Source organism: Anabrus simplex, chromosome 1 (assembly GCF_040414725.1).
Source record: "Anabrus simplex isolate iqAnaSimp1 chromosome 1, ASM4041472v1, whole genome shotgun sequence".
Lineage (NCBI taxonomy): Eukaryota > Metazoa > Arthropoda > Insecta > Orthoptera > Tettigoniidae > Anabrus > Anabrus simplex.
The window spans coordinates 982,467,443-982,489,197 of record NC_090265.1 but is presented as its reverse complement, the minus strand read 5'-3'; the positions used below and the strand labels follow the sequence as shown (position 1 = coordinate 982,489,197).

The window sequence follows — 21,755 nt, the reverse complement described above, 5'->3', positions numbered from 1 at the left end:
TGCGGCCAGTGTCCAGTAATAGGGAGAGAGTGGGTTCGAGCCCCACTGTCGGCAGTCCTGAAGATGGTTTTCATACCAGGCAAATGCCGGGGCTGTACCTTAATTAAGGCCACGGCCACTTTCTTCCACTTCCTAGGCCTGTTCTATCCCATTGTCGCCATAAGACCTACCTGCGTCGGTGCGACGTAAAGCAAATAGCAAAAAAAAAAAAAATCTAATGCCATCGGAGCCGGAAGATAACAAGAGTTGATAAAGAAAGGTCAGGAAGGAACGATTAAAGTTAGTGACCTGGCAAAAATAAGAAATAATGTTAGACTCGGCTAACTACAGCGTGGTCGCCAGCCACTCTCCCAAATTGAGATCCCTTAAGTTTATCTCTTTTTGTCGCCTCTTACTGCAAGCAGAGGATACCGGGAATGTATTGTACCACCCCCTAATCTCTGATGGTAATTAGAATAATTTATGTTCGCTGGATTATTAATAACTATGTTGCTGGCTTTATATACCAGTTCCGCAGTTTTCGAAAACGCCAAGTTCTCCGAAGAACAGTGAAAAGAATCTTAGATATGTTCCAAGATAGTCTACTCTAATCCCGATTACTCTAGTGAGTTCAAACAGTTCTGTTTGTTCATACTCCCACGCAAAGGTCGAGTGTATTCTTAGCCTTGCAATTTTACGGTAAGACGTACGTTTATACAGTAGTCCGTCTAGACACACAGTCAGCAGTATTTTGTGTATTGTTTAAATCCATATTAATGGCCGGCTCAGTGGTCCAGCTGCTTCCTACGTGCATTCAATTGAGAAAACAAATACCTCTAGAGTAGAAAATGTAGGACGGGCTTTCTTATTTCCTGTATTTCATTTCGTCTAACATTGGTTTCTTAGTTGCTTTCGAATCTCTTAGTACAAAACTCCATTAAAATACTCCTTTTAATATACTGCATGTGATTTATTCAAATGTAGTACAGCACGAAACTAGAATATGATGATAATAATAATAATAATAATAATAATAATAATAATAATAATAATAATAATAATAACCAAACCTTCCCATTTTCACACTAGGCAAATGCTGGGGCTGTACCTTAACTAAGGCCACGGCCGCTTCCTTCCCATTCATAGGCCTTTCCTATCCCATCGTCTCCATAATACCTATCTGTATTGGTGCGACTTGAAACAAATAGCAAGAAAAAAATCAAAAACTGTATTTACTGTCATTTCTGCTCGACCGTCTCTTACAATGACAATTTAAATAGGGGCGATGATCGCCAATTCTAAATGGCCTAAATGTACAAAAAAAATGTTTAAGACGATCGGCCATGAACAAAGTGCTAGGAGGCGAAACATTTGCACTCCTTTTGAAAGACACCTAAATCCTACATGGGTTTGTGGCTCGAAGTTACACAGGCTAAGCCGATACTACAGAGGAGTGATTAGGAGCGAAGTATTAAGTTCCAAAGTAGAGTGAAGAATTTAGAATTTTAGAAAATCATAGTCACCCCACATACCAAGTTGAATGGGAATTAATAGAGGGTGAACACCCTTTATTCCCTAAGTTACATATTTCCCAGCAGGGATTTAAACAATGTCTTCAGACTTGTCCGGAAATTTACATTTGAAAGATGATATTAAACTTTAGAATTTTACATTAAGAAAGAGGTTTGAAACCTTCCCCTCAAGTTAACTACCTGGAGCTATCACATGTTAAGATATGTTTGCCATTACCTTGAGTTGTTGTGCCTTCCGACGACGGCAAGGCTGCCCCTGCCTCATTTTACGCCATACGCACACTTAGACCGGAGCGATGAAGATGACAATATGTCCCTAAAGCGCCCGGCTTTTATAGCAACTCGGCTACAAAAACAGTCCACAAATCTTCCTTAAAAATGAACAGTCCGTACTCCCGCGCTCCTCATTACCCTAGTTGTACCCCACTCTTTCTATGACAGATGATTTTGGTACTGTAGGGAATCCGCCCAGCTATCTTGATAATTACTTAACATACTAAATCACAATGCATACGCGCAAGTGTTGCTGCAGCACACGTTGTGATGGTGATTTTACATGGAAAATGAGTTTATGATCCCTAATTGGTTGTATGTCCCCTCAAAACAATGGTACATTATGGAGAATATCGTTATTTCTTATACCCATTGCTGTAAAACAGTATTTTACTGCTGATATTTTTTCGGCACTTTTGTGAATTTTTTATCGTTAAGTTTATTAATTAATTAATTAATTAATTAATTATTAATAGCGTACGTGACTATCTGAAGTATAGCACTGACAATAATTTATCAGAAGCTCGTCGTTGCTGAAGAGGGTAAAATACAGACTTATGTCTGCCCCTAACGGATTAGATATCCCGCAATGGAGGGAAAGCTAACAGCTTGCCTACGCAGGCCAGTTCACGGCGGACCAGAGCTGAGATACCTTGTAAGAAGCTGCTGTAGTTCTGCAAGTACATGCGGGACATGGTTATTGTAGTGGATTAGGTGTTAACATTCCACTCGTACGACGAGATTCGAATTCCGATAGATTGCAGATTGGAATTTTCATATGAAAATAACACAGCAGCAGGAAGGCGACAGAATAGTGGGAATCAATTGTCCACAGTTTGTGTCGGACTATTTCCCTTTACTTCAAATTTTACAAGTTGTTCCGGCCACATAGGACCACAGTTAAAACTTTTTGTCATTTCTGGACGTTCAGTACTCCATCTTGGTGGATAATGAAGTTATTCACTCTGTTTGACCGAGATGAAAACTGTTGTTTTGTTTCCGATCCAACCTTACCTCTGGTGGTCGCATATGATAACCACATAATAAAGTACTTTCGGAGGACCACTTAAATGATATTAAGAAAATACAGTATGTAAAACATGAAGAGCACACAAGTCATTTATTTATTCAGTTGTACGTGAACTAAAAAACACACTAGTACTGTAAGTACTTCTTGTACATATACAATTATATATTTACACATGAGGTACGCACTGACACTAAAAACACTAGAAATATTCTTTACACTTGAAGACGTAATTTGTTATTGTGCCAATGGTTTGGCTGCACTTGAAATGTTAGCACTGTTGTGCAATTACATTATTTTATGAGACTGTTGTCTCCACATGTTACTCGCGGTATGTCTGACGCGCTTCTCCTTGCGTCTCTAGCCAGTCATTTGCGCCAGAAAGCAGTCCCGGAAGCAAAGTGCTGCCCTCTATACACAATTTCAACAAATATAAATAAAATACCACAATAATGTTAAGTTAAAACACAAATAAGTTATAAAATTACTTAAATATGATTGTTAATGCGATATGTACAGTAACACACTCTTCATACCAATTTTCTCCAGTTCTTTTCATTCTTTCCGGCTCGTATACCCGGGTCCAGAATTTACTTCACTAGAGGTTGTGCTGTAGAGCCAACGGCCAGATGCTTCTTTAGAGCAATTAACCGTGTGGTGGTACATTTCCATTTCATCAGATGATCGAGAATACTCAGTGATATTCTGGTGTTAAACATTCGATATAGGTGACCGTAAGTAAGAGCTTTTCTGTAGTAACATAACGAGAGCTCCAGAATTTATCTAGATATTATCTGGAACCCGAATTTTGTTTAGTTTGAACATTTAGTGAATGCCTGCAAATAAGGATGTGGGAATACTGAGCGAATGTTAAAGCTCAAGGCAAAATAGCGTGGTGCATAGCTGATTGAAACGAAATAATAATAATAATAATAATAATAATAATAATAATAATAATAATAGTCCATATCACTGGGCAATATGATATTGTAGATGGAGGGAGATTTGGGCTGATATACTTCAACGACAAGAGCTCCAGAAGGTCTTAATATCAGAATTTAACATCAGAGCCTCTGAGGAATTTAGCATTTGAACGTCATGATGATAGAGGAAGAAGGTCTTTCTCATCGTTCTTATGATACGAGAGAAGACAGGGAGGATAACAAGAGGAGGTTCTCCGTTTAGTTTACAAGTCCACTTTCCATCTGAGTAGAGCACTGCTCAAAGTTACTGTCATTGAAAACTGGCTATCTCAATGACAAGAGATAAAGTTAACGAGAGATCGGTTTTGACTTGTCTGGAACAGGAGATAATTTACTTTTATCTTTGGTTACGCTACATTTCTGTAATACGGGAGAATAAAAGTGCATTCTCTCCATGAACGTAACCCAAAGTGGTTTTGATTTTGAAACTAGGGCTCATTACCACATTATGTAATGAGTATTATAGGAAGTGTTAATGCCAGGAAAGTCATTGTCCAGTTAGTGGGCAATGCATGAATCGGAAATAGGACTGGTATTTACTACGAGATATGACAACGGCAGTACAAGTGGACCATCAAACAACAGCTCCTACATTGAAGGTGTCCAGTTACCAGAATCTACAAATGGTGAGCTAATGGCATAAATTACTGCAAGTCTCTGCGTAACAGTTCATTTTATTAAATTCTATTTCATTCTATTTTTCTTTTGTTTCCGTAAGTTCAGTTTTCGTAAATATGCCGTCACGTTTATCATCCTAATAAATCGTTATTTTAATTGGTAGTTTCATAAATTCCTATTAAAGACCCTTAGTTTCTTAGTTTGAGTGTACTTGATGGTTAGTGTTCTGTCACCCCACCTCTGGAAGTATCTAGAGTCTCATTACTTATTACTATTAATTACTAACTATTGTCTTCAAGCCATAAGTTCGAAGGGTGGCACCCAAGAGATATTGCGTATAGAGAGGGAAATGGGCGAGTATTTACTTATATTAAAATTAAGGCTACCCGGGACGCCACAAATGCAACACAATTTCGCAGAGGTTCACCTAGTTCTACAAAGAGACAAATTACCCCGTAGGTTCTAGGCCCTCCAGTCGAAGAAACTTCGGTCATATACCCCTATTTAGTTGGCAGACGATGGAACTGTGTGGCACATCTACCACATTTCATGTCAAATAACAGTCTAAATTTCAGGAGCAGCAATAGCTTTCAACTAACATGTCCGTGATGCCATGGTATCGAGAGACAGGTGACGGCGATGAGTGGAAACTATGCTGTTACATCCAGGGGCTATGCGCTTGTACTGGATAATTTGATGGGTAATATAGAATAATTGAATTCATTACAACACAAAAGTGTGACCGGAGTTAGGCAATATGCATTTTCAGTTCATCAAAGTTATCATAAATTTAAATGAAACTGTACGAATTAACTCAAAATTAAATATCGATTATTTATATTGCTCTTAACCGAGTGAATTATGTATCTAATTTGGGTCACGGGGTTGTGAGGTTGCATTTCCAAAATAGTGGGTTAGAGCCTCATGGTTTTCCGTAGTTTCCCGTCTTCATTCCAGGAAAATGCTGGGAATGTACCTTGATTAAGACCACGGTCACTTCCTTCCCAATCCTAGCCCTTTCCTACCCCATCGTCACCATATGACCGGTCTGTGTTGGTCCAACGTAAAACAAATAGCAAAATAAATAATACTTGTTTCTGCCTTGAGGGGATGACATCTGGCCGTAAAAGGGGGCCAAATTCATATCAATTTGGAAAAACATGAAGAAAAATATGAGGCAGGAAATTATTTTACTTATTATTTTATTACTTTATGAAAAAACAACAGACAAAGGAGAAAAGATAATAGAACATATTTTTATGATCATTTCTGTGACAAACGTGCAGCGCAATGACTGGAGAGTATATCAAGGGTAGGATTTTTATGACAACAGAAATGTGCAGATTATTATTATGTTTATTATTAAATCCGTTTGGGCCATTTATGGAAATCGTTTAGCTTATGCATTTCTGCTTCCTGCTTCTTTCGCTCACAAAACTACTTCAAGTTTTGGCTTCTAGCCTCCCTCTATCGGTCTGTCAGGTTTTACTGCTTGGCTTTCTGGAACTTCCTGTGTGTTGACCATCCTTTTGAATGTGCTTCTATCCACCATTGCGTTCAGCGTTTAGGCCTAGTTGAAATAGGTCTTAGTTTACTTTTTTCATCCAGGTCGTTGTGTTCTTGCATTTTCTAGTGTAATCCGATGGATGAGCCAAGACATTTTCAGACAGTTCTTTCTCATTTTGCCAGTCGATACATTGATCGTTATGTACAATTATTCCTTTTATACCAGATTCTGCCTGTTTTTATGGCCTAATATCTTTCTTATCATCTCGGCTTGTGTTTTCCTCGTGTTGAAATTCGTATTCGTATAATGCTGCTGGCCTTATCACTGTGCTGCAGTGTCTTAATTTCGTTCTGATGGATCTACGTTCAGGTTGTACTTCCTGTAACCCAGCCTTATGCCAGTTATGCCTTGTTCTTGTCATTTTCTTCTCCATACTATAATGACTTTTTCGAGAGCTTAGTTAAATAATATTTAGCAGAGGCAGTCACTGTATCTTACTTCTGTTCTAATCTCGAATGGTTCTGATACTTCCTCGACACCTTACTTCAGCTTTACTGTGTGAGCGTTTCTTGTATCTAAGCTCTCGTCTTTTGGTCTACGTCCAATTCATCCAGTATGTCAAGCAATGTTTGTCGCTCTATCGAGTCACAGCCTTCCAGATATCAACAAAGATCACGATCGTTTGTTGCTCATTTTTCGCATTTTGATGATGGACTTGAGGATGCATATCTGTTCGACGCATGATATGCCCTTTCTAAACCCTGCTTGGTATTCATCAACCTGGCCGTCTGTCTGATTTTCCACTCTGATTAAGAGCAGTTTGGAAACGATACATTTATAATGTTATTTGGTTTTACGTCCCAGTAACTAATTCCTAAAGTTCACCGACACGTTGAGGTGCCAGAATTTTGTTCCGCAGGACTCCTTTGACGTGCTAGTAAATCTACCAACACGAGGTTGCTTATTTTTTCACTTTGAAATACCACCGAACTGAGCCGCGATTGAACCCGCCAACTTGAGCTCAAAAGACCATCGTTATACCGTCTTGGATACTCAGTTCGTAGATTTTTGTTTCAGCGGAGCAATCATTGAGGTCATAGACCCATTTATTAAAATCAAGTTGGGTGTTTAAGATCTCTTTCTTTCATCAACTCTTGGAATTTTTTTATTATGTGAATGTTCTATTGTACGTGGAGAATACGTGTAGTATATCAACAGTGCAAAATTTGAATATGCAAATTGGTTGTTGCACGGAGGGTTAATACATTATGATCTTTAACTCATTGATTATAAGTACAGTATGACAATTCAGCTACAGATCTCGTGCATGCTTGCAGTGTACTAGAATCGTAACTGGTAAGCAATGTAGATATTCATAAGTATTAGGGAAGGATAAGGCAGATAAATTAGGCAGAATGTTACATCTTATGAGAGATGTCTTAGTGGTCGATTTATCATAACGTACCTAGTACACTCGTTTCTACTTACATCGTCTGATTTTGACACTGACAGTTCTTCTGCCAAGTTTAAGCATCGAAATGAAACACGTTACCTCATTTCCCTCCACCAAAAAGGTTTCTGGAATATGAAGAAGATTTTATATTTAACAACTTGGTTTACGTCACACCGACACAGTTAGGTCTTATGGCGACGATGGGATAGGAAAGGTATAGGAGTGGGAAGGAAGCGGTCGTGGGCTTAATTAAGGTATGGCCCCAGCATTTGCCTGGTGTGAAACTGGGAAACCACGGAAAACCCTCTTCAGGGCTGCCGACAACGGGGCTCGAACCCACTACCTCCCGGATGCAAGCACACAGCTGTGCGCCCCTAACAGCATGGCCAACTCGCGCGGTGGGAGAGGATCTTGAAATAGAGTTCTACTCTATATAAATCTAAGAAATTGATGGAATTTATCGTTTTAATGAACAAGAAGCCCCATTTGTAGGAGGAAGCAACATTACGGCTTCGTTCCAAGTAACAATGCATTGTAATACTGCATCAATGTTGAGAATACAATTTCAATCCGTTAGTTTGGCCTTATATGTTAAGGTTAATACGTCGTGATGATAAACGGGGTTAAAACACGTTGTGAGTTTCACAAATAGGAAAATTTATCTCAGTTTTAATTACTGCGTTGATGGGGTGAAAGTTGCTTTTGGGGATCACTGTAAGTATGGTTCCAGCGTATGGGACCCGCACCAGGATTACTTAATTCAAGAACTGGAAAAAATCCAAAGAGAAGCTCGATTTGTTCTGGGTGATTTCCGACAAAAGAATAGCGTTTAAAAAACGTTGCAAAGTTTGGGCTGGGAAGACTTGGGATAAAGGGCACGGGCTGCTCGACTAAGTGGTATGTTCCGAGCTGTCAGTGGAGAGATGGCGTGGAATGACAACAGTAGACCAATAAGTTTGAGCGGTGTTTATTAAAAGTTGGAAAGATCACAATAAGAAGAAAAAGTTGAAATTCTAGAGGACAAATTGGGGCACATATTCGTTTATAGGAAGGGGAGTTAGGATTTGGAATAACTTACCAAGGAAGATATTCAATCAATTTCCAATTTCTTTGCGATCATTTAAGAAAAGGCTAGGAAAACAACAGATAGGGAATCTGCCACCTGGGCGACTGCCCTAAATGCAGATCAGTAGTGACATATTGATACTTTTATTTTATTGCACTTACATGCACTTGTTTTTATACAAATTGACCATAATCGTGCACTTAAACATCTTAAATAATACATATGACCACAGACCGCACAATAACTTGTACGTAACTATGTAATTTTGGCGAATCCGACAGTGGAGATATTGAAGCACTGTGGCCAGAAGAATTCAAATGTAAATATAAAGTTATATTTTTCCATGCAGGAAGTTCTGTTCTATTTATAGGTTATGAAATCCTATGAATAAGTTTTGTTTTATATTTATACAATTCTACTGTCATTATTTATTTCTGTAGTTATTTGCTAAATAGTCAAAATAAGTACAGCTTTAAGGAAATTCTGAACCTGACAATATGCAGGGTATTCCAAAAATACACGGTATAATTTCAAAGTCGGATTTCTCACACATAGAGAAGGAACAGTAGTGCATATAGCACGAATGTGGAAATGCATACTTTCCGAGATATCAGTCTCCCTCGTGAACTAGAATCGTTGTGGGTTATCTTCCATGTTCTGATTTTCCTCGGTCAATTCGTTACAAGAGGTGTTCAAAATGCCCTCCTCCTGCCATACTTCAGGCTTGTACTCGTCGCCGCATGTAGTTTTGAACGCGCCGATTATGCCCGGCGTTGTATGTATTGTTTGAAAGGACCGTAATATTCTGCCATAAAATGTTGATTCTTCCTTCACAGCAGTCGCGTACACCAAACACTTTTCAAAACTCCACACAAAGAATTCTAACAGGTTTAGATCAGGTGATCGTGGAGGCCAAGAAAGTACGCATTTCTGGAGCCATGTTTGTATACATTTTCTCGTTCCCTCTGAGCGACGAATATAATCGTGCAGTAAGGCCCTGTAGTTTTCACACATTATGTTACTCTACATGAATGGTTAGAAGTAGAAGATCAGGGCTGAGTGGCTCAGACGGTTGAGGTGATAGCCTTCTGAGCCCAACTTGGTAGCTTCGATCCTGGCTCAGTCCGGTGGCATTTGAAGGTGCTCAAATACGTCAGTCTCATGTCTGTATATTTACTGCCGTATGAAAGAACTCCTGTGAAACAAAATCCCGGCACCTCGGCGTCTCTGAAAACCGAAAAATTAGTTAGTGGAACGTAAAGAAATAAATTATTAGTAGAAGGAAAACAGTTTAAGGTATATTCTAATGTAGAAATGTGTTATTATTATTATTATTATTATTATTATTATTATTATTATTATTATTATTATTATTATTATTATTATTATTATTATTGTACCAGGAGTACACCTTCTGTGGCTACTTAAACTACGCGCCTTCTCTATGGCCATCTATGTCAGTTAACACGAACTTTAAAAACTTTCAAAAACTCTCTTCTCCAACCGTTATATGGCTCTGCCATCTATTTTCTAGCGACCTCTAATGGCTAAACACAAAATTATTGCTAAATATATTTTTGCTGTTTTAGTTGGTAAACTTTTCTTCTGATAGTGTTTTTGCAATGTGCCGAAGTTGTCAACACGTCACCTGGTTCCTCCTCTAATGAAATCTGCCTATCACATGCCTGTAACTACTGTATGTTCTCTAGCCAATTAAAGCCGGAGGTGTGTATGGAAATTTAGCCTATCAGTGCTCCCTTAATCTGAAACTTTCCTCTACGGAATTATTTAAGGAGAGCACTTTAGGGCCGTCTTGTGTGATTTGCTCCGATTACTGAGATTGTGACTTGACGGAGGCTAGAGAGGACCAGGAGGCAGGGTGCGACTGCTATAAGGTAATGGCAGAATTTACCTAAACATGTGATTGTGCCGGCGGGTATTTCGAGGGGAATGTTTTAGCAGTGTTCTTAAAGTCTAATAAAGTCTTCTCTTTTTGGGATGAAATGTAGGACCTTCTGCGCAGTCTTTGAACTCTATTTATATTCCCTACTGGAAAACATTTACTCTAAGGGAGCACAAGTGGTGACCCTTGAATCTCGCCCCTTCAACTTGGTGCCAAATTTTGAAAATTGTGCCTCGGCTTTTAAATTCCCATCTACCCTTTAGTCATCCCTCTTTAGTAATGTATTAGTCTCTGCTTCATGGGACCTTAGCCCACTTAGGTTCTTGTCTCTTCCCGAATGTTCGTTAAGGAGTGCTGGTGTTTCGTCTCCTTGCCTTTTGTTTACGGCCTCTTTTGTATAACCTTTTATTTTTACTCTTAAGGCCTTGTAGTATGGGTAATTATGCCCCTGTATATTCTTTATGGTTCTTCGGGTAACCGGGTAACAATACTTAAAAATGATTGTGTAACCTTGTAGTAGATAAGCCCACCATGTGGCGATCAGTGTATGATCACTATGAAGTGGGATCACCCTAGGGATTACTGAGTTTAACTGAGATTGTAAACTGCAACTGGTTGATGATTAAGGCTAGTATCCATTGTATCTTGGAGCTGAGACCTGCTCGGAGCAACTATGCTCTTTCGTAAAATTGTACCTGTCAGGAGCAATTATGCTCTTTCATGTGTAAGTTAACGACTGTGAATTCTCCCAATTAATTTTGTACCTGATTAAGTCCAATGCATTGTTGGAGCTGAAGAACTCGTTGTTAATGTAAATACGCTCAAGCTAGTTTCAACTGTTCCATGTCATTAAATTACACTCTCTGAATTTTAAGAAAGAAAAGAAATAAAATTTTCCAATTTTCTTAAGGTAAGTGTTTACTCTAAGTGATCCTCTATCCAGCCATTCAGTCCAGGCGCTTCCTATTCCTCTGTGATCCACGGGATCACGGTTACAAGTATCATTATTATTAAAAAGCATGTATCATTCAAACGTAGCAAACATGAGTTTTACATTACTGTTGATATCGTGATCATAATCGCGGGATTTCCAGGTTTACGTCGAACCGTGGATATATTGATCAGAAGCCAATGATGATACTACTTGGCTACCACACCATAGAAAAATGCAGGCATTCTATAAAAAGGGGAGCATTCCAGAGAGATTTTTCATGATATTCGCGCTTTGGATTTCGTTCAATTCAGTTGATATGATTACGTTCAGAAATCGCATTTAATCGTACATTACAGATATGAAACTAATGACAGTTAAGTGGAAATAGACAAGTAAATAAAAGAAATAATCTATCTTACTAATTCCCACAAAAATCTGACAGGATAATGTACCAGATGTTAAGTGTTGTGCTTATTGCACAAAAGTTTTCATTCGATTTTTGTTTTTCGGCCGCCATGGCTGATTATTTTTCCTTAACATTATTTTATATTATTTATTCATAATCGGTATATCTTCTGCATGTTATGCTGATTTCTGGTCCGGCAGATTGGAGCAACTGTATGTTTGAGAATACTCAAGCATAATATATTTCCCTTAGTGGAATGCAGTGCGAAGACGGTCAGTATTAAATATAATGCAAGATCATCTGAAATCATCCCGGGCCCATTTGTTTTTTACAAGCAAAACACAGATAAGCTACAAAGTAAAATCAAACAGCAACAGCAGTGAGAAATAAATTCAAAATAAAACAGATATGCAAAAGCAGTGCCTGCAAGCATCACCGTGTATGAAACCACTGGGAGGAATCGTCTCGATACATTGTTGTTCGATCTTCACGACCACGTGCGTCCACATGTTGCGAAGATTGTGTGATAGACTTTATTGAAGAAACAGTGAGTAATTGTTAATCACCCATAATACAGACCTGACCTGTCGTCTGGTGATTTCAATTAGTACAGTCCTCTCAAGAAATTTCTGAGGACTGAACAGTTCTACAACGACGATGAACTGAAGGTTGCGGAGTGGAAATAGTATAAGCAGAAAACATGATACTTCTTCGTGGGCGGTATCCACCACTTAATGAAGCAGTGCGAAGTGTGTGTGTCAATCTACAGGTACAGGATATCTAATAAAATTCTCCTCAGGCGTTACCTCGTTTTTAGTCCTTAAATATCGTTGTTTATATTTATTTTGCAATTTCGCTGTAATGATTTGGAGTAATAAATTAACTTGGGCGGGTTTCAGTTTCAATTGATTATACCTCATACCTTTTGTTCTAGTTAGGGAGAATTTTTAACGTTCCTTAGTTCTCGAATTAAATATGAAAAATTGGAGGGGGAGTGGAAGTAACGCGCTGGCGCAGTGGTTTGTCCCTAGACTCCAGAACGAGTGTCTCTGTATTGAATACCGTCTATTTGAAAGAGTGCATGGCGAAAACAATGACGTCCCTTCGATTGCTTTATATTTCAAGAGATACGAGGTGTCGGAATGTTGTTAAGCAGGATTTATTTAACTTGCCCGAAGCTAACGACACAGAGTCGTCGTATTTTGACATCCCAAAAGTGTCAAATAGAACCGATCTCAGCATATATTGATGTATTTCCATGGCTAAATGATTAGCGTGTTGGCCTTTGGTGACGGGAGCCCCGGGTTCGATTCCCGGCAGATCGGGAATTTTAGCCATCATTGGTTAATTTCTCTGGCATGGGGGCTGGGTGATGTGTCATCATCATCATCTCATTCTCACCACGATGCGCAGGTCACCTAAGGGAGTCAACTTGAAAGACCTGCATCTGGCGAGCCGAACATGTCCTCGGACACTCCCGGCACTAAAAGCCATACGCCATTTCATTTCATTAATATATTGTCAGTACCCCATTTTTCATCTTTCCTATCAGACCTCCTTTGGTCAGCTCTCGTTCTTTTCTGTTCCCGACGATGTTACGCTTACACCATTCGCGGCCTTTTTCCTTTCTTTTTCCGGTAACTTCATTTTTTGAAGTGTCGGACCACTTTTCCTCAGATTAGTTTTAATATAAGATGGTTGCCCAGATTTACTTCCTCTTAAAACAAACTAATTTCACTGATGGTGGTAGTGCTTGTCGTTTTGTGAGGGAAAATAATCGATATTACATACCCTTCTTATTATTAACCTAATGTGGACTATTTTTGTACCCTCTAGGAACCGCAGTATATTTATAAGGAAGGACATAAATCATAGAAGACCCGAAGTAATGGCTCCTGACCTCATACGCCTCATGTTGGCACCACCATCGGCTTTTACGGTTCTCCTATAACCGCATAACCTTCGGTGATGCCACTTGAGGATCATAACAGCCTCTAATCTGATTATCTAAGAGAAAGACGGACAGACCCCTTATAAACTTCACACTTCTGGAGTTGGAGGTGAACAAGTGTTGACAGGGGAGGTTGGTCGAGTAAGATGAGAGGGAGGTGCTTACACGAGTTAGTGGAAGTACATGAGACTCAACGGGGGCCTCGCACGTCTCACTGTTCTGTAGTTGCTTGCTTGCGTAGGCGTTAAGCTTCTTCGATAGAGATGCCTGTGTCTGTGTTTGGAAACGGCTGCGGTCTCAAATCCTGACACGGAAAGATAACAGTTCATTTTTTCAGATGAAATTCCATATCTTAAAATACGATAGTAGTTGGATTAATTTTAAACATAGAACATTGTTACAACTGGTAGTGGTGGTAATGATTATTGCTTTAAGAGGAAGTGCAACTAGGCAAGCATCCTCGAGTAAGATGAGAGGGAGGTGCTGACACGGAGTGAAAAAATGGAAGGGATCCGTCACTTCGAAAAATGAAGTTATAGGCCAAAGGAAGACAAGGGCCACGAAGGGCATGAAAATTAAAAACTCCCTAGACCTCGAGTGCTCTAATACCGTCGGAGTCGGAAAAGAACAAGAGTTGACCAAGCGAGGTCAGATAGGATAGATGAAAGTAAGGAGCCTGGCACAAATAAGTGGAAGCAATAACAGGACTCAGCTAAAGGCCCCGTGATCTCCAACCCACTCTCCCAAGTTAATAGCCCCTGGGGCCCCTTTCAGTCGACTCTTACGACTGGCAAGGGATACTGTGGGTATTATTCTACCGCCCCCAATGACTCTCGACCTTTTTCTTCCTCAGTCCTTCAATGTACGGAACCCGCTTATGCATATGAGAACGTAACTTAATTTGAGGGGAAGGAGAGCAGAACGAAATGAAGCAGGATTCTACGGGGAAATCATCAATGTGATGTTTGCCCGGTGGCCATGATAATTTAAGCGGCATATCTCAGTGGTCTGACACCGTTGTTAGCCGGTTCGAGTCCTGTGGGTGGTAACAATATTATATTTTGGCTGGTAGGTAGGAGAGTGGTATTAGGCCTACACACCTTCGAATACCTATATTGCGTGCCAAAAACTTAGGACCAATTCCAAACCTCTCCACAGTGTTCATATGGAGTGGGGGCATATGGCACTGTTAATGGTGATTCGTCCGTCGGATGGAGATGTTAAACCTTGGTGTCATTTGACAGGAGTTGGCTATGTGCCGACACAATATTTTACCCTTTCCCTTAATCATCATCATCATCATCATCATCATCATCATCATCATCATCACACGCAGACGCACAGGTCACCTGTGAGAATCAACCAGAAAGACTACGCCAGGCCTTTCCGGAGGCCACACGCCATCAATTAATCAATCACTGTGACATCAATGAGGAGACCGAGTTTTGTTCCCTAAGTAAATGTGTGGAGAGTATTTCTTTAGAGTCAGCTCAACTGTAAAGGTTTGGCTCGCCAGTCGATATTGTAGAGGCGCTTATCCATCTTTTATATAGCCAGCGCTTTGTTGTTCTATTACTGTGGTGGTGAAGTGAACATTCAGTGTTAATGCAAATCCTTTTATATACGGTTTGTGAGTGATATAACGCGACAAGTTTTAGTTTATTGCTTTATAATATAACACAAAGATATTGAATAAAAGATTCTTGTTTCTGTACATTAATTTTCTCATAAAGCGAAGTTTTATCAGAGTATTCAAAATTTGACATTTATATGTTCGTAGCATTTTATTTGTGATGGGATGACATGACGGTTTTTGTGCATTGAAATGAGGATTCATTCTAACACTATTACGACTTAATTTCCTTTACTTCTCCACACCTGGCATGGACATATCTCTAATTCATTCCATTTTCAATGCTGCTAAAGATGAAAAGTGTTATGACGTTAGTCATGAGACGTTTACTTGATTATGCTATTAGAATTAATAATTTAGTTTCGAATGTTCAAATCGCCACGCCACGCCAGTTTCCGGTGTTCTTGTATTTGCATTACACTATATCTTCTGACATGGGCTAGAAAAAAATTGTTATTCTGATCGACCTGTCTCAGTCTCATCTTCGACTTCTACAGTGAGAAAGTGGCAAGGTTATGAACGATCCTAACAAGACCCTTTTTCTGCAGCCAGTCACTGTGTGAAAGTGTATCTTGTAAGGTTGGCACGTACCTGTGTGTGTTTTCTTCAGTGGGCTTGGTATATGGATGCTTAATAGCCCTTTCTACCTCAGTGAGGAAAGCAACGGGAAACAGCCTTACTCCTCATTACCCTAGTTATACCCAACGTTTTTTTATAACAGATGATTTTGGTACTTCGTGGAATCCGCCAGCCTTCGGGTAATAACTTAACATACAAAATCACAACACGCAAGTTGCTGCAATGCAGTGCAGGAACTAAAATTAAAAGAAAATTGCAGCAGGTAAAACTCACGCTCTCAAGAAGAATGTGACCCGCTTTCCTTCGTTCGTTGTTAAATGTTCTGGCGGTTATTTTACATGGAAAATTAGGTTATGAGCCCTAATCGGTTGTATGACTCCTCAAAACAATAGTTCATGCTGAAGAACGTATTTTATTTCTTACACCCTTTGCTGTAAAGCTGTATTTTACTGCACATATTTTTTTCTGCATATTTGTAACATATTTTAGCATTAAATTTTCACTGTAAATTATTAATAACGTACCTGAATATGTGAAGTATAGCGCTGAAAATAATTTATCAGATGCTCGTCGTTGCTGAAGAGGGTGAAATATGGACTTACGTCTGTCCCTACCGGATTATATATCCCGCAGTGGAGAAAAAGCTAACAGGTTGCCTACACAGCCTAGTTCACGGCGAACCAAGAACTGAGATACCTTGTAAGAAGCTGCTGTAGTTCTGAAAGTACAGTACATGCGGGACATAGTTATTTTGATGAATTAGCTGTTAACATTAAACACGTACGACGAGGTTCGAATTCCTATAAATTCCTGATTGGAATTTTCATTTGAAAATCACGTAGCAGCAGGAAGGCGACAGAATAGTGGGAATCAATTTATTGTCCACAGTGTGTGACGGACTATTTCCCTTTACTTCAAATTTTACAAGTTTTTTTCCGCCATATAGGACCACAGCCAATTTTTTTACCCTTTCTGGACATTCAACACTCCATCTTGGTGGATAATGAGGTTATTCGCTCTTCATATCACTTTTCTCCAGTTCTTCTCATTCTTTCTGGCACCTGTGTCCGGGTCCGGAATTTACTTCGCAAGAGCTTTTGCTGTAGAGTCAACGGCCAGATGCTCCTTTACGACGGTTAACCATGGGGTGGTACATTTCCATGTCATCAGATGATCGAGAATACTCAGTGATATTCTGGTGTTAAGCATTCGATAGAGGTGGCAGTAAGTAAGAGATTTTCTGTAGTAATATAACAAGAGCTCCAGAATTTATCTCGAGATAATCTGAAACCCGAATTATATTTAGTTTGAACATTTAGTGAACGCCTACAAATAAGGATGCGGGAATACTGAGCGAATGTTAAAGCTCAAGACAAAATAGCTGGTCGAAACGAAATAATAATAAAATTAATAATAATAATAATTGTACCGGGGAGTACACCTTTTCCGTCCAGTTGAACAGCGCGCCTTCTAGAGAGCCATCTGTGTGGTGAATCCTAAACTATACGTCTGAAGGTACTTGGACCTTTAATCATTAGATGTCTCTACTATCGGCCTATGTGCCCCCTCTGGAGGGAGTACGAACTATTAATATTTAAGGAAATTTTCTATTGTTAATGTTGGTAAACCTTTTGTGTATTGTTTTTTTTAATATGTTATAGTTGACAGCACTACTACGGCTTCCTTCTTCCATAAGTTATTAACCAATCAGAAATTTTGTATATATTTCTCTAGCCAATTAAAACTGGGGGTGTGTACACGCATTCTGCTAGACCGAGTTGCTACAAAAGTCGGGTGCTTTAGGGCCGTATTGTCACCTTCATCTCTCCGGTCTAAGTGTGTGAACGGCGTAGTAGGAGACAGGGGCAACAACAACTCAAGTTAATGGCAGACAACTTTTAACATGTGATAGCTCCAGGCAGGTAACAAAGAGGAAGGTTTCAAACCTCTTTCCTAATGTAAAATTCTAAAGTTTAACATCACGTTTCAAATGTAAATTTTCGGACAAGTCTGAAGACATTGTTTAAATCCCTGCTGGGAAATATGTAATTTAGGGAATAACGAGTGTTCACCCTCTATTAATTCCCATTCAACTTGGTATGTGAGGTGACTATGATTTTCTAAACTAAATTCTTCACTCTACTTTGGAACTTAATATTTCGCATCTCTCTGTAGTATCGGCTTAGCTTCTGCAACTTCGAGCCACAAACCCCATGTAGGATAATAAGTGCCTTTCAAAACGAGTGCAAATGTTTCGCCTCCTAGCATTTAGTTCATGGCCGATCGTCTTAAACCTTTTCTTTTGTATATTTAGGCCATTTAGAATGGGCAATCATCGCCCCTATTTAAATTGTCATTGTAACAGACGGTCGAGCGGAAATGACAGTAAATGCAGTTTTTGAATTCTTTTTCCCTTTTTTGCTATTTGCTTTAGGTCGCACAGACACAGATAGGTCTTATGGCGACGATGGGATAGGAAAGGCCTAGGAATTGGAAGAAAGTGGCCGTGACTTTAATTAAAGTACAGCCCTAGAATTTGCCTCGTGTGAAAACGGGAAACCACGGAAAACCATCTTCAGGGCTGCCGACAGTGGGGTTCGAACCCACTATCTCCTGGATGCAAGCTCACAGCTGCGCGACCCTAATCGCACGCCAAACTCGCCGGGTTTTTTGAAATTCATAAGGTGTAATGTTGTTATAAGCTTGTGCCTCTGAAAGGCTGGACTGTGGTAACTTTTGGAGCCCAGTCTCGTAGAGTGAAAATGAGTGGAGTAAACGTGCTTTTATAAAAATGTACCTATTTTAGCTAGATTGCTCAACATTGCAAGTTATTGTGTCAAATTTCTCTATTGAACCTGATTTCTGACTTTAAGCTAACGAGCACATTGTTAATTGTTATTTGTTGTTGCTTATTCCGAGTATCTATCAAATTTTAAACTTAAAAAAAAAATTCAAAATTTAGTGCTTTAACTTATGCGCTGGTCACTTCTCCGTCCACCCATTCACCCCAGCACCTTCTTACACCTCTGTAATCCAGGGAAATCTCGGGACAATAATAATGTTGGTTTTACGTCCCATTAACTACAGATTCCCGAGACACTGAGGAGGTGAAATTTTGTCCCACAGTTCTTTTACGCTCCGATAATTTTATCGACAGGTGGCTGGTAAATTCTAGCGCCTTAAAATACCACCGGACTGGGTCGGAATCAACCCCACCTACTTTGGCTTAGACTTTCAGCATTCTACGGCCGGAAGTACTCAGCTAGCCGTTTCAAACGTTTATTCAATGTGTATTTCCTGATTTGCTCTTAACACTCTTGAACGCGGTATATTTAACGTTTCTTATGAATGAACACTGTTAAAAGAAAACACATCATGATCACCTGCGAGGCGACATTTTATTATTTCACCTTGTTAAGTTACCTCGGGTCAAATGATGACTTGTTACGGAGTTTCAAACACGGATGAGAGAAAGGTGCATATTAACCAAGCGACGCTATTCTTCTAAATGTACCGAATTGTAAAACCTTCATTGAACCAAATGGAGAGAGTACGTCTGTGAAATTGAAGTGATATGTACAATTTTCATGCAAAGAACGGTACGCGTTTTTGTCAAATTTCAGCAGCATTCCTCGCCTACTGTCTTTCAAGTGATGACTTGTGGTCGTGGTGGTGGTAATTATTGTTTTAATAGGAAGTTCAACTGGTCAATTATCCTCTCTTAGCACTAAATCAGATGAGGAAAAAGAACGTCGACTCAATAACTTATCTCTTATGAACTACGATTATTGAGAAACCACATCCTGGGTTTATTTGACTTCACCTTCTTTCATTTGTGATGTAAATAGTGAAAGATGTAATGTGCAACATACTGTAAGTCATCGAGCAGTCCTATTTATTTTCTGCTAATATGGAATCATGCTATATGAGCTGTGAAGTGTATTGCCTACAACAATGTAAGCAAAAGCCATAGTCGTGCCCGCTGTTATTTACCCCACAGTATGGAGGAACTTGAATATGAACCATCGTCTTCGTAAGACCTGTGTGTGCCAGCGCGACGCAAAACGAATAGCAAAAATGACCCAATACATTTGAAGATTGCTAAGTAGAACTAAAATGTATTTACAATTAATTGATGTTATTGCGTTGGATGTTTGCAGAGTTCTGGTGGACTCCGGATGCCATCGTTAACCAGTCCGGCTGTGAGAATCGGCTGTGCTTACTCTGTCTTCTGCTGCCATGTTGTAATAAAACAACTTCAGTGTAACGCAAACTAGGAGCCATGTATTATATTCAATTTCCATGTTTGGTGATATAAAATTTGTCATCGCTCTTCGCTAAGTTTTATCACCGTTTACTTCTCTTGATATGTCTCTAGATCCTTCTTCTAGGCGTTCTGGTCGATGTGAACCGAAATGGCTAAGATATGTACCAACTATTAACATCACTTGATCTTATATATGTTTTAAGGCTTCATTTTAAATGTGATTATAGTAAATGAATTGTTGTCTTCGATTTCGTCCCAGAGCCTCTTAACTTGGGAACGCGGGTTGGCGACCATGGGGCCCTTAGCTGAGCCCTGGCATTGCTTCCATTTATTTGTGCCAGTCTCCTCACTTTCATCTGTCCTATCTGACCTCCCTTGGTCAACTCTTGTTCTTTTCCGACCCCGATGTTATTAGGATTGCGAGGCCTAGGGTGTCTTTCATTTTCACGCCCTTCATGGTCCTTGGTTTTCTTTGGCCGATCCTTCATTTTTCGAAGTGTCGGACCCCTTCCAATATTTTCCCTCTGATCAGTGTTAATAGAGGATGGTTGCGTTGTTGTACTTCCTCTGAAAACAATCACCACCATTACCTCTCTTCGATTTTTTCTCAAAATGACCTTCGATAAGGCTTAATATTAAGAAATTTTATAGAATATCAATGACAGAATTTAAAAGATAGCAATCCAAATTTCGTACAACAAACTAATATTAAAATATTAAGGAAGAAAATTGCTAACATAAAATATAATGCGCCCACCTAACATACGACAGAAAGGGAAACCGTGTATGTTATTCTACCGCCTACACCCACGGGGTAACTTTTATCTATGTTCTATACCCTTTGTTCTCTCTGAGTAATGATAAGACTGATATAATTGAAGGAGTTTGTACAATTTATCTACTTTAGTGTCGTACATAATATCTAACATTACGGCACTCAAAACTAGTTTTAATTGATTACTTTACAATACTGACAATCTGCGTAACAAAGATACAACTATGTAAATAACTATCGAAATACAAATGCAGCCATGAATGAATACAAATTCCCCGTACTGGTCTGTGTGCAGCGTGGCTGACAATGAAATCTAATAAAACTTTCAGCGTATCAGGTTGTGTTCAGTACACATCACCGAGCAAGTAGCTGCATGGTTTGGATCACATAGTTATCAATTTGCATTTGGGAGATAGTGGGTTCGAACCCCACTGTCGGCAGCCTTGAAGATGGTTTCCCGTTATTTCCCATTGTTGCACCAATGGTAATCCAAGCAATCATCTTCAGCAATTTTCCCCCTGTCTTAATTAGTGTATGAGAAAGTAAATAAAATAAATGTTTTCGAGAAGTCAGTTAGAACTGGATACTACCCTCTCCTCAACAGAACGTCAACACAGCTGTGATTTCCCCACGTCACGTCTAGGTCAATATGTCTCGAGGTCAGTGTGCGTTATCCGTTTACATTGTACACTTTTATTTTGCCGTTTGTTCGCAAACACAGTGAGGAGCTTTATTTTGTTATTTCATCCATTAAACCTCAGCACAATGTGGAATTTTTAAAAAAATCATGTCATACCTTAAACCTCAACAGAGTGAAAAGTTTTATTTCTTTTATTTCATCTCTTAATTCTCGGCAATTTTTTTGTTCT

The 21,755-nt window shown here is 39.3% G+C and overlaps 1 protein-coding gene across 1 annotated transcript in view; it reads left to right on the top strand.

Annotated features, from left to right (window-relative positions):
- The window catches only part of LOC137496952 (uncharacterized), a 1,159,990-nt gene that overhangs the window by 608,077 nt on the left and 530,158 nt on the right, over positions 1-21,755 (top strand). The window lies entirely within an intron of this gene.